We start from the raw sequence: 12,097 nt of genomic DNA, 5'->3' as shown, positions 1-12,097 counted from the left end.
TGAACTCTGAAATCTGTAAAACACTGATAAAAGAAATTGAAGATGGCACAAACAAATGGAAAGATATCCCATGTTCATGAACTGGAAGAATTAATATTGTCAAAATGTCCATATTACCCAAAACAATCTACAGATTCAATGTAATTCCTATCAAAATGCCAACACCATTTTTTGCAAAACTAGAACAAACAATACTAAAATTTGTATGGAACCACAGAAGACCCTGAATAGCCAAAATAATCCTGAGAAAGAAGAAGGCTGGAGGTCGCACAATTCCAGATTTTAAGATATACTACAATGCTATGGTAATCAAAACAATATGGTACTAGCACAAAAATAGATGCCTAGATCAATGGAACAGGATAGAGACCCCAGGAATATGGTCAGTTAATCTATGACATTTATATGATCAGTTAATCTATGACAAAGGAGGCAAGAATATACAATGGGAAAAAGATGGTCTTTTCAATAAATGATGCTGGGAAAACTGGACAAAACCATGTAAAAGAATGAAACCAGACTACTTTCTAATATCATACACAAAAATAAACTCAAAATTGGTTAAAGACTTAAATGTGAAACCTGAAACTATAAAAATCCTAAAAGAGAACTCAAGCAGTAATTTCTCTGATGTCAGCCCTCTAAATACCTCTCCTAAGGCAAAGGAAACAAAAGCGAAAATAAACTACTGGGACTACATCAAAATGAAAAGTGTTTGCAAAGCAAAGAAAACCATCAAAACAACAACAACAAACAAACAAAAAGACAACCTACTGAATGGAAGAAGATATTTGCAAATGATATATCAGATAAAGGGTTAATATCAGAAATATATAAAGAACGCATAAAACTCAATATCCCCAAAAAAAACCTGGATAAAAAATGAGCTGAGGACCTAATAGACATTTTTCCAAAGAATACATACAGAAGGCCAAAAGATACATGAAAAGATGCTCAACATCACTCATCATTAGGAAAATGCAAATCAAAACCACAATGAGATATGACCTCACAGGCATCAAAGACTAAAATCAAAAACACAAGAAAGAGCAAGTGTTGGTGAGGATGTGGAGAAAGGAGAACACTTGTGCACTGTTGGTGGAAATGCAAACTGATGCAGCCATTATGGAAAACAGTAGGTAATTTCCTAAAAAAAATAAAAATGAAAATATGATTTAATCCAATAATTCCACCATTGGGTATTTACCTAGGGAAAATGAAAACAGTAACTGGAAAAGATAAATCCATTCTTATGTTTATTGCAGCATTATTTGCAATAGCCAAGACATGAAGTAACTTAAGTGGCCATTAATACATGAATTCAGAAGGAAAATGTGGTATATATACACAATGGAGCCATAAAAAGGATGAGATCATGACATTTGAGACAACATGGGTGGACCTAGAGGATATTGTGCTAAGTGAAATAAGTCAGACTGAGAAAGACAAATACCATATGATTCCACTCATAAAATGAAATCTAAAAAAAAAAAAAAATAGGCAGAATCAGAACTATAAATACAGAGATCAAATTGATGGTTGCCAGAGGAGAGAGGTGGGGATTTGGGGGAAAATGGGTGACAGGGAAAAGGAGATACAGGCCCCCAATTGCGGAATGAGTAAGTCACAGGAATAAAGAGCAGAGCATAAGGAATATAGTCAATGATATTGTAATAGCAATGTAATGGGACAAATGGTAATTATACTTGTGGTAAACATAGCATAATGTACAAACTTGTTAAATCACTAAGTTATGTACCTGAGACTAAAGTAACATCTGCAAAAACAAAACAAAATAAAAAGATGTGTCTAAAGTATCACTACCTTTGTAAATCTTTTCTGACCCATTAGCCAGACTACATTAGATGCCAAAGAACACTTTGAGCACATTTATCTCAACTGCTAGCACACAAGAAAAATCAGATTTCCTCCTCTTTCTTCTCCTTCTGGTTTTGAGCATGGTGAAGACAAGGCTAACTTCTTATTTATCATTCAATGGTCAGCACCTAGAACTCAGTTTTAACTGTAGAAGATATTAAAATCTGGTTCTCACCTAGAAGCAGCTTCTCAGCTCCTTCTGGAAGCTCTCAGGTGCAGCCTACTCGCCTCCACCGTGTCCATCAGGGTGACCCAGAGTCCTACAAAATGTCCACTTCCGGCCCCCGGCTCTTCAGCAGCCGCTCCTACACTAGCGGGTCTGGCTCCCGCATCAGCTCCTCTACCTTCTTCCGGGTGGGCGGCAGCAGCATGAGTGTGGTCGGGGGCTACGGCGGCGGGGCCAGGGGTGTGGGGGTCATCACGGTTGTCTCAGTGAACCAGAGCCTGCTGAGCCCCCTTAAGCTGGAGATGGACCCCAACATCTAAGCTGTGTGCACCCAAGAGAAGGAGCAGATCAAGACCCTCAACAACAAATTTGCCTCCTTCATAGACAAGGTGAGGCACCTGGAGCAGCAGAACAAAATTCTGGAGACCAAGTGGAGCCTCCTACGGCGGCAAAAAAACGCTCAGAGCAACATAGACGACATGTTCGAGAGCTACATCAGCAACCTCCGGCGGCAGGTGGACACCCTGGGCCAGGAGAAGCTGAAGCTGGAGGTGGAGCTTGGCAACATGCAGGGGCTGGTGGAGGTCTTCAAGAATAAATATGAGGAGGAGATCAAAGAGTCTGCAGACATGGAGAGTGAATTTGTCCTCATCAAGAGGGATGTGGATGAAGCTTACATGAACAAGGTAGAGCTGGAGTCCCGCCTGGAAGGGCTGACCGATGAGATCAGCTTCTTAAGGCAGCTGTATGAAGAGGAGATCGGTGAGCTGCAGTCCCAGATCTCGGACACGTCCGTGGTGCTGTCCATGGACAACAGCCGCTCCCTGGACCTGGACAGCATCATCGCCGAGGTCAAGGCCCAGTACGAGGACGTCGCCAACCGCAGCCGGGCTGAGGCCGAGACCATGTACCAGATCAAGTACGAGGAGCTACAGACACCGGCTGGGAAGCACGAAGATGACCGGCGCACGAAGACGGAGATTTCTGAGATGAACCGGAGCATCAGCTGATTCCAGGCTGAGATCGAGGCCCTCAAAACCAGAGGGCTGCCCTGGAGGCAGCGATTGTTGATGTTGAGCAGCATGGGGAGCTGGCCATTAATGATGCCAATGCCAAGGTGGCCGAGCTGGAGGCTGCCCTGCAGCGAGCCAAGCAGGACATGGCCCGGCAGCTGCGAGAGTACCAGGAGCTCATGAACGTCAAGCTGGCCCTGGACATCGAGATCGCCACCTACCGCAAGCTGCTGGAGGGCGAGGAGAGCCGGCTGGAGTCTGAGATGCAGAACATGAGTATCTATACTAAGACCGCCAGTGGCGACTCAGGTGGCCTGAGCTCGGCCTATGGGGGCCTCACAAGCCCTGGCCTCAATTATGGCCTGAGCTCCTTCCAGTCTAGTTTCAGCCCTGCTGGTTCCTTCAGCGGTGGTGGTTCCTCCAAGGCTGTGGCCGTGAGGAAGATAGAGACCCGCGATGGGAAGCTGGTGTCCGAGTCTTCTGATGTCCTGTCCAAGTGAACAACCACGGTGGTCCCTCCCAGCTTCCCCACTCTTGTGGCTGCCATAGAACCTTTGGGGGAAAAGGAGAGCCACCTAAGACTCAGCCCCAGTCCTCAGCCTACCCTCGTGGGGAGTCTACTGCCCTGGGTACCCCCTCTTGTCCATGCCCCCAACTAAAATCCTGTTCAAGTGTCTTTTCCCAAATAAAGCCTCAGCCAGCTCTGCCAATCACCCCCCCAAAAAAGAAGATATTAAAATCTGAACTAATAAATAAAAGAATAAATTAATGACTCTAATAATCTCTATTAAATCAGACATAAAAAAGTTAATGACCAATGTTTTCTTTCTCAGGTCTGCAGTATACCAAAGCTGGAGAAAATATATGAAAGATGTCATGATGGGGATAGTGGTGTACATAAAGTTTATGTTACTCAACTTGTTGTTACTTAGAATTATTTAATAAATTGGCTGTCTAAAGACTAGAGATAGTTTACTTAATTAAATCTATTTAACACAGTCACCAGAATAGCAGAACAACAACAGATGTTTCTTCCTCTTCAAACTTGTGTTTTTTGTTTAGATGGATCATATATGTGTAGCTTTGTATAAGAGGAATAAGGGGAAAAAAACAACAGATGCAAAAAATATCTTTTCTAATTTATGATTTGATATTGCTAGCAATTTTTTATAGCCTTCAGTGGTCTAAAATATCATTTAAGGAAGAATAATTAATGTTTAAAATATGTGCTTTATTAAGGGAACATTATAAAACATCTACCCTTAAAGGTATAAAATTAGGACCTCCCCAAGTGGCTCACCATTTTTGATAGTATGTTTCACTGGATGCATTTTTAAAAGATGTTTGCAAGGTAAAATGCAAACATTTTAATGTTAAGGCTAATTTTGTGTGATTTCATTTCACAATATCCCCTTTGTATTTTTACTATATTCATAAGTAATGAACTACTGACTTAATTTGATGTGTTTTCCTGAGAATAATATATTGGGATTCTAGGTTAATCAAAAATATCAGAGGGAGTTGCTAAAATTTAGCTTGGAAGAGAGGTCCTAGGGTGCCCATAATATCTAGTAATTTACACTTCATTCCACACGACTTGAAAAAGACACAAAAATGAAAATTATTCCTTTTGATCCTAATGCTTGATTAGCTGCCCTTGTCACATATCACCCAGTGCCTCAAGTTGCTAGTCAGTCAATGATTGTTAACATGGGTGCAATTGGTATGTTCCTATAGTTTGCATTCACTTAATCTTTTCTTTCAGGATTTATTTTTCCAGTTGAAAATGAAATCATACCTAATACTTGCTGTGTAACTCTCCCTAGTATTCTGCACAAGGTCTCGACCAATAAACCAGATCTGCTACTTTACACTATTTTCCCTGCTAACTCACGCTTTTCAAACCTATTATTTAAAAAAAAAAAAAAATCAACCCTGCTGCTCATTTCAGTTTTGGGAACTACGTATGTTGAAGAGAGTATGGTAACAGTTTAGTTGAAATAAAAATGAATTTTATTTGACAGCACTGAATTCAAATCCATGGCCCATAAGCAAGGGCTGAACAGCAATGAGCTTGATCCCATTATCTACAACATAGGAAATAATATTTTCCTACTCTCCTTTCAGAGTTCTTTTAAAGCTGAAACGAGAAAATGATATGAAAGAGCTTTATGACAATGTTACATAAGAACACAATATTTTTGATTAATTAATGTAGTAGGGATCCAGAATTTCACCAAGTGGATTTCCCCTTGGATTTAAACATGTCTGAACCTAACAGGAACATTGGTGAATCCAGATGAAGCAGAGGATCCTGAGTATACTTTTCCCATGAAAACTCTTGGCCAAAACTTTTCCAAATGGAAGGAAATAGTAAAGCATATATAAATTCAAGAAAAAAAAAAAAGTCCAGGAGCAAAGCAGTGGTTCAAAACACACAACTTCACCTGCCAAATAGATTGACCTCTGCTGCAACTTTGAATCCTACGGTAGAAAGGTGACCAATAAAACAGTCAGTAAAACAGAAGGTGCTTTTCCCTGAACTACCATAAGATATTAAGAAGATAAAGCTCTCATAACCTTCAGAACAAAAGTTTCGAGGACAATAGGTGGTAAATCCTAAGGCAAGGGACAACAGCACTGGGCATCGGTGGGAGGACCTGCAGGAGCCATCAAGTGTCAATGAACACACGTTACACAGAAAGCAACAGTTGAGCCCTATTCACTTACTGCAGAGAATGCAGACAAGAGGCCCAGAGAAGCGTGCTGACCCTCAGTGTTCCATTGCTCTCGGTGGAACAGCACCTGGTGGGAGCAGTTTGCAGGTAGTGTAGATGAGGATCATCTCACTGTCAGGAAGTCCCCCAACTCCCTGCTGTTTATGGGTGGGGGGACCCAGGAGGAAGAAGAGAGGAAGAACTGCAGGTAGAAAAGGACTGCATTAGTGGGGCCTCAGCCGAGTCTCCCAGGAAGGAGCTCCCCAATAAAGATCCCCGATAAGATGACCCCCCCTGCCAGGGACAGCTGGGTGGCTCAGTTAGTTAGGCATCCAGCTGCTGATTTTGGCTCAGGTCATGATCTCAGGGTCGTGGGATTGGGCCCCACATCGGCTCCACACTCAGCGCAGTCTGCTGGAGATTCTCTCTCTCTCCCTTTCCCCTCTTGCCCCTCCCCCATCCGTGATCAATAAATAAATAGATAAATAAGTAAATAAATAAAATCTATAAAAAGGTAAGATTATCCCCTCAAATAAAGAGGCCTCCTGATAAGGGGGTGCCTGGACTTGGAATATACATATACATCCCTGGAGCAGGTCCAGGGAGGCCTGAGTCCTTAATGGCAACTCCCTCAGCCAACTGCGATATACCAAGTTTTTACATTGAGGCAGCAGTGAGGACATTACCTTCTTTCCATGAAGCCTGCCTGGCGAAGCCTGGAGGCAACCTTCTCACAACTCTGATGTGAAGAGGCCCTGGGCGTCAGCCCCCTCAGGAAAGATATGGCCTCTGGACAATGGGTGTTGGCAGGATTAGCAGTGCTCTGGCAGATGTCTGTGTTGGTGAACACCTCATGGTGGGCACTAATGTATCTGTGTTGTTGAATACCCACCAGTAGTCACTGATACCTCTGTGTTAGTGAATACACCATGGTGGACACTGATGCATCTGTATGGGGAATACCCCATCAGTGGGCACTGATGTGTCTGCGTTGGTGAGTATACCATGGTGGGCACCGAAGATGTGCTTAAAACTTCTGACAGTAGCACTTGCTTGGATAAACAATATTACCTGAGAGATCTGGAGCCAGGCCACAGGATCAAGATCAATACCTCCAATAGGCATATACAGACTTTCCTGGGTCCGTTGAGAATCATCAAGAATGAATTTAATTGAGACTGGAATTGAGACAAATATGGTTAAAACAAACAAAATTAATATACTTAATATAGTGCTCACAGTCCTGGAATTGTGGGTCAGAGGAGGATTTATACACCTGCTCTGTGAGTTATGATCTGGGAACACTGAGGACTTAGCAGATCTCTCTAAGCTTCAGTTTCTGCATTTTAAAGGAAGGGATAATAACAGTATTCGCCAGGCTGGGCTGTTGTAAGGATTAAAATGATACTTCATGTGTTACAGGAGTGAAATGGAAATCAAGACATTCTCAGAGAAAGGAAAACTAAAAGAATTTATTGCCAACCAACTTACTCTAAAATAACACTTCATGGAAAGTACTCGCCCTTTCTCTGGCATATAATAAAGTCTTAATACATTTCAGATAGTAGATTGTGATCTCATTTTGTCCCAAAATATATGTAACCTCAGAAAAATGTATTTTTCATAATTATGTTTATTTGTGATTGCTTTTAAAAATCACTGCTTAATTTTTTTAATTCTTTGCAATATATTCCTAAAATTAATTTCCAGCAAGAACAAAGGTTTTCTGTTCTCAATTTCCTCAATATTCAATGAAAAGTTTAAAATAGACATTCTCCATTTTCTTGCCAAAGTATATTCTAAGATTCCATTAAAATACACTGCATTTTTAATAATTTTTCCATCCCTCTCTTCAAAATTTAATCACCAAAGTCTCATATCAACCAGGTGATAACCCTTTACTTAGCATGTGTTCTTTACATGTTTATAGGCTCTAAGTTTGGGGCTGGGGATGGAGAGAAAGGAAAAGAAAATTAAAAGTGGTGAAGCCAGCGGAGCAGCTGGGTGACTCAGTCAGTTAAGCATCCAACTCTTGGTTTCGGCTCAGGTCATGATCTTGGGGTTCTAGGATCGAGCCCCTCTTCGGGATCTGCATTCTGCTTGAGATTCTCTCCCTCTCCTTCTTCTCCTCCTCTGCACTCTCTGTCTCTCTCTCTCAAATAAATAAATCTTAAAAAAAAAAAAGAAGTGATGAAGTCAGGCTGCATTTATGTACTAGCACTCAGCATGGGAGATCCAGATTTCACTTGACAAATGAGGGCGTGTTGTTACAGATGTTACAGTAGGAGTATATTGTTGTGAAAATAGAAATTTGTAATTAAAAAGGTTAATTTCTTTTAAGACTATGAGGGAATGAAGACCAGAGTGGAGAAAAAGCAATCATTTAATATGTTTTTTTTTTTAAAAGATTTATTTATTTTTATTTTGAGAGAGTGAGAATGAGAGCGAGAGAGAGAGAGAGGGAGAGAGTACATGGGAGGTGGGAGGGTTAGAGGGAGAAGCAGACTCCTTGCTGAGGAGGGAGCCCGATGCGGGACTCGATCCCAGGACTCCAGGATCATGACCTGAGCCGAAGGCAGTCGCTTAACCAACTGAGCCACCCAGGCACCCTAATATGTTTAATTGTATATTCTCCACATACTTTTTACTCATCTAATTAATTGAAAAATAGGAGAATCCTATAACACAGGTTTCCTTTGAAAAAGTGTGGAAATTACCTTAAATAAACCTTAGACCAAATTGCATCAAGATGGGAAAAACATAAACAGCATCCATAAAATGTAGATGTGGGAGTATGTAGAGTATGGATACAAACTGGAGAGATTTTGTTTGCTTTTGGACCAAGGGGAAAGAGTGCAAAATACAGAAGATTAAAGCAAATCTGAGATGGAGTTGTCCCCTGCTACTTTTCTAGCATAAACCATAATCCTCATTTTGCTCATCTATAAATTCAGCACCATAATAATATGTACCTTAAATACTATTTTGATTATCTAATGGTCTAACCAATATAAAGGGTCACCAAAAAGTGGGAGACATCAGTTAAGTATCACCTTCTCATCCCTCTTAGACATTTCCAACCCAATCATTGGTAGGTTTTCTAGGAAGAGTTTCTCAAGTTTTAATACATTTCTTTTTGACTCACCTACTCTTCTATCTCCCATATTGTGTTGAACTCTAATAAATGGGTATGCTTGTCCTATATATTAATTCCTAAGCATTGGAGCTCATACTAAATTGGACACAGTCAATTTTAATGGGAAGTTCCTCTAGGATGATGAACCTTCGGTTGGATGTAAGATCTCAACGAGAACTCCTCTACACGATTAGTAAGAAGAGAAACTTTGTCAGAATCCCACTGAAAAGTTTACTTTTTTCTTTCTTTTGCTGTTTCTGTCTTTTCTTTCATTTTATTTATGACTTACACTATAACTTAAGAGTAAAAATAATGAGTTTTGGAGTCAGAGTTCAATGGTGTATAAGGACGCACTCAAATTTATGAGCGCAGATTTTACTTAGTTCTTTATTCTGCATTGGTCATGATAAGGGTATTTACAATATGGACATTGGCAAAGGCCTAAAATAAATTACCTTTTTTTTCTTTTTTTTAAGAGCTACTTTTTAGTCATTTTGCATCACACCAGTGGGTTAGACAAACTTGTAGTTGAGTCCTGGCCACATACGAATTCAATGAACTTCATCAAATTGCTTATTCCTCTGTGAGTCTCAGCTTCCACATCTGTAGAATTGGTAAAAATAAGAGTTAACCCCTAGGATGATTTTATTAAGTGAGATAAGGTATATAAAGCATGTGATGCATTGCAAATTCTTAAATATTAGCTATAATCATCATTACTCATATTAAACTTTCTAAATTCCTTTGCTAAAACTCCTTTAGAAAGGAATTCTAAATTCCTTTGCTAAAATTATCAGATGTATCCTGAGTATAGTCTTCAAGAGCTGCCATTTATAATGACTGCTAATACCAATGTACTGGTCACCTCTGGTCTGCTTAACCTTGGAATCACCTGGGTTCATAAAAAATCCTTGGAATCACCTGGGTTCATAAAAAAAATTGCAAAATTTACAGAGGTATGCTTTGGTACCTATACAGATATATTTTTATTTTTTATATTTTTTAGGGCTGAAGCTTATGAGCATTATGCAATCATTCTTTTACTCACAAGTTGAAATCTTCCCTGGCAAAATTACCTCTAAAAATGTAATGTAAAAATCCCTGTTGTTTTGTTTGGATATGGCGCCAGTTTTCGTGACCTCTTATCATCATAAGTATGCACACAAAACTCACGGGGACATTTAAAATGCAGACCAAACATTGGCAAACTTTTTCTTTTCCTTTTTTTTTTTTTAAGATTTTTTTTATTTATTCATGAGACACAGAGAGAGAGGCAGAGGGAGAAGCAGGCTCCCAAGGAGCAGGGAGCCCGATGCGGGACTCGATCCCAGGACCCCGGGATCATGACCTGAGCCGAAGGCAGATGCTCAACCATCTGAGCCACCCAGGCGCCCGGCAAACTTTTTCTTGCATGTTTTATTTTTGTTACATTTTGAAAATAAATTCTATGATAACCTCTGAATTGGATGGTGGTGATTCCTACATACTTCACACATAATTAGTGTCTCTGCAGCATTTGACCCATTTTTCTGGACAACAGAAAAAGTCTTTCTCTCCAGTATGATAGGTTCAAGAATTCTAATGGTATGAAAGGTGAGAAAAAAGTAATAAAAGCAGAAATTTTTCTTAGAATTCTATACAAAGGAGAACAAGTCTCACTCCAAGGAAATGTGAAATGGCATACAAGAGTAGTTCTTTCTTTTCTATTCTCAGAAGACCCATATACCCTGTAGCAGATGGGAGTATCAAGCTCATTTCCTTAAACATGGAAATGTAACTGAATTATAATACATGGCATTTAAATGGAATATAATGCAAATACATCCGAGCACACGATTTGATAAGCTACATCAGCCCATCAGCCCATAGCTGCATTATATCCGTTACAATGACTTAGCCCTACCCTTCAAAGGAAGGTGAAATATCCCATTAATGTTCCTCTATAATTACACCACTGGTGGCAGGATGCTTCTCCCTGTGACAATCAGCTAAAGTTCTCAAGCATGAGATTTGATTACCATTGTTTTGCTATGGAAAGCTAAAACATAATTGTCATAAAATTATCAGCATCCCTTGTTTAATGTTCAATAGCAATCACATTTTCATATCAAAAGCACCAGAAGGTGCTTTATTGAATATTGACATTAAAGCCACAGCAATATAAAAAAAAAATTAAAAATGAAAAAAACATCTTCACAGCCATCTTCTACTTTTTGGAAAATGGTAATTTAGCAGTATGCTTTGATAACTATATACTTATATAATTTGTGTTTTTCTGTTTAAGATAGAGAAACTACAAAATAACCCTGCCTCTTATTTCTCACTTCTCTGGTTTCTGCAAAGAGACAAATATTTTGTAGGGTGATTTTGAGGGTATACAACTCTTCAGTATCTACTACATGGTATCTTCTTCAATATGATTTATTACAGAGTGCATTTCTGCCCTGTTAACTACACTAACGAACAGCTTCTCAATCCAGGAACACAAGAATGATAACAGTTCTGTAGAGGGGACGATCCTTTAGCTTGGGTCTTGAATAACGAAATATTGCTTAATTACACACGATAGGGCAGCAGTAGGGTAACAAAGGCATAAGGTCACCACACGGCATGTCCCAGTGCTCTTACCATCATGCCTCCAACTTCCCCCTAACGCTCCCTTGTCCGCATTAAGGACATATGGATATTTGTCCAAAACTTAAGTTAGAAACTTCAAATATATTTCCATCCCCAAATCTTTATGCTTTTCACATTTAATCAGTCACAGCATTCCTCAACTCTACTTCAGAACTGAGTCCCAGTATTTACTTTCCTTGTATGTTCCCAAACTCACTACCACCATTCCACTTGTGCTATCCTCTTTTCCCATTTCCCAGCCCAGCGTGCACTTGGCTAAGGGAAATTTCCTCCTAAAACATAACATGGAATCTTTCATCCGCCTGTTAAGAAATATCTATGTCCAGAGGCGGAGCAAAATGGCAGAGGAGCAGGAGACCTGGATTTCGTCTGGTCTCAGGAATTCAGCTGAATGGGGATCAAACCATTCTGAACACCTACGAACTCAACAGGAGATCGAAGAGGAGAGTAGCAACAACTCTCTGAACAGAGAAGCGACCCCTTTCTGGAAGGTAGGACGTGCGGAGAAGTGAATCCGAGGCGATATTCAGGAGGATAGACGGCAGGGGAG

At 40.1% G+C, this 12,097-nt stretch overlaps 1 pseudogene; it reads left to right on the top strand.

Moving 5' to 3' along the window:
* The first annotated feature begins 2,139 nt into the window (after positions 1 to 2,139).
* Positions 2,140 to 3,557, top strand: LOC112809778 (keratin, type II cytoskeletal 8 pseudogene; annotated as a pseudogene).
* The last annotated feature ends 8,540 nt before the right edge of the window (positions 3,558 to 12,097 follow it).

This window comes from Callorhinus ursinus, unplaced genomic scaffold (genome assembly GCF_003265705.2).
Source record: "Callorhinus ursinus isolate GAN/ISIS: 27379988/994484 unplaced genomic scaffold, GSC_fseal_2.0 scaffold60, whole genome shotgun sequence".
Taxonomy (NCBI): domain Eukaryota; kingdom Metazoa; phylum Chordata; class Mammalia; order Carnivora; family Otariidae; genus Callorhinus; species Callorhinus ursinus.
The sequence above is the reverse complement of the archived record's forward strand: the minus strand, read 5'-3'. Positions and strand labels throughout refer to the sequence as shown.